Below are 2,235 nucleotides of genomic sequence, written 5' to 3'. Positions count from 1 at the left end.
CCTGCTCCTCCTCCTGGACACAGGTTGCATAAGCCCAACCCACTCGGCCTGGAAATGAGTGGACAGATTGCAGAAGACTTTCCAGCTTCTAGAAACTTAAAAACAACCCCCTGGACATTAGGTTTTGGCAGAAATTAAGGCAAAAAGCTCTAAATGCTCTAAATGTTAAGGTTGTTTTTCTTCTGCGTGATCCTGAATCTGTTTATGTCATCAGCTTCTGTTTTATTCCACCTCATTCACTCCAAGGTAAATGCAGTTATTCCAGGTGGGACTTAATAAGTTAAATATTTTTAAATAATAGGTTTGATAGAATGAATCTTATTATGTTGCATTTCTTAATCAGTTCTGTTTCGAAATGAATGTATGCAGATATTATTTGGGTTTTTGTTTATTTCAGTGAGTCACAATCATAACATAGCAATTAGAAATTTGCAAGCACAAGCAAGAAACTTGATTTTTATTTCTTTGTTGTTCAGCAACAGTTATGTTGTTGTCATGCTGACATGTTAATCAGTAAAAGAAAAAAACAACAAAAAAAAAAACAGTTTCTCAAAATTCATGAAGCGAGCCAATTTAGTCCTCCACTGTTTTCTGGGCATTATTGATTGATTCGGAGGAGTGACATGGTGCTGAAGGAAGACGCAGCTGTGCGTTAAACACCCCCTCCCTGCTCGATCAATAAACTAAAAGCTGAATTGATAATGGAGGCACAGCAGGGTGTCAGACAGGGCAGGGCTGGAGGATGGGAGAGACAGGAGAAATAAAATGAGTGACCACACAGAGAGACCTACAGCTCATAACATATATTCACAAAACTACTTATGCAAAAACAATAAGTCTTTGTTTATAATCAATGTCTTACATTCACACGGAGTTAGATCAGTTAACATTACTGATGTTGTTTTAACAAGGTAAATGCCAGAATAATGACAGGATATTTTTTGCTTTATATTTAGCTTAATTTATACTTTCTTTAAATTTTGAAGCTTAAACTTCATATACAAGTCGAGAAGATACAGCTCACAATCCAAGTCAAGTCAGCACGTATTTATAGTTTAAGGCACACCTGGAATATGCAACATGATGGGGATGGGGAAAAAATGATAAAAATCAGATATCAGGAAGAGAGATGTGGACCTCCACAATCCGGTGAGTACAATCTAAATGTCTGCAGGTCCTGCCAGTTTTAATGTCCAGACATACTGTTGAGAAAGGAGGCGGTCTCTTTGTCACACAAATGGTTTGATTCAAAAAGGATGTACCAATCCCGGAACAAAAGTAAAATAACTGTGGAGTATCTTTCTGAAGCAAGATCATTATCCACAGTAAAATGGATGGTGACACTGGCTGAAGAAGAAGTCATCACCCAGAAAGCAGCATAAAAAGCTTTGCAGTTTGCAAATGAACAATAAGATGGAGACCTCAGCTTTTAGAGACACGTCTTGTGGTTGGATGAAACCAAACTTGAAGTGTTTGTCTAGAGTGATCATGGTTACATACTGAAAGGAGAGCGAGGAAGCTGCAGTACAGGTGTGACATCATCAGGTGTTGTTGCTGAAGCGACTGGCGCCTTTCACAAAACAGATGACACCACGCAGAAGGAACGTGACTAGGAAACACTGAAGCAACATCTCAAGACATTAGCCGTGAGTCAAACTTTGGTTTTCCAAACAGGACCCTTCAGCGAACCACCAAAGTAACGAGAACAAAGTAAACCGCTAACAAGTCCTGACCTCAGTCCCAGTTTACCCAAAAGATGTGGACAGAGTAGAAAAGGTGTGTGCAAATACACTCAAATGGATTTTTGTGTAATTACATATTTTAATATATTAGACATGACAAATACGTTCTTACCTACTTGCAAATATCAATTTCATCAATTTAATTCAAAATAGAAGATAGATGACTATTAATAAAGAGCATTGATTGAGGTAATGTTCCATTTTGTATTTATCTTATGCAATCCTTTCCAGGGAAAATGTTTTTTCTTTTTTTTTTGGCAGTTTCTTTACCCTCATTTATAAGTGTGACTTAAAACGAGCTTAAATTTGAAATGCTCTCAGACTATTACTGGTTGGAGGAGTTCTGGGTAACCGGCTTTCTTTTCAAACAGGCCTATAATTATGTATTTAACAAGTGTTACACACCTAGTTCCTCCTGAAACTAGGGGCCCCCGAGCTATCTTTACAGTGTTCAAATGTCACCAGACTCTCCATCATTATTAAACCACCACTC

This window comes from Poecilia mexicana, unplaced genomic scaffold, assembly GCF_051168715.1.
Source record: "Poecilia mexicana isolate PSO_F unplaced genomic scaffold, ASM5116871v1 scaffold_11, whole genome shotgun sequence".
Taxonomy (NCBI): domain Eukaryota; kingdom Metazoa; phylum Chordata; class Actinopteri; order Cyprinodontiformes; family Poeciliidae; genus Poecilia; species Poecilia mexicana.
The sequence above is the reverse complement of the archived record's forward strand: the minus strand, read 5'-3'. Positions refer to the sequence as shown.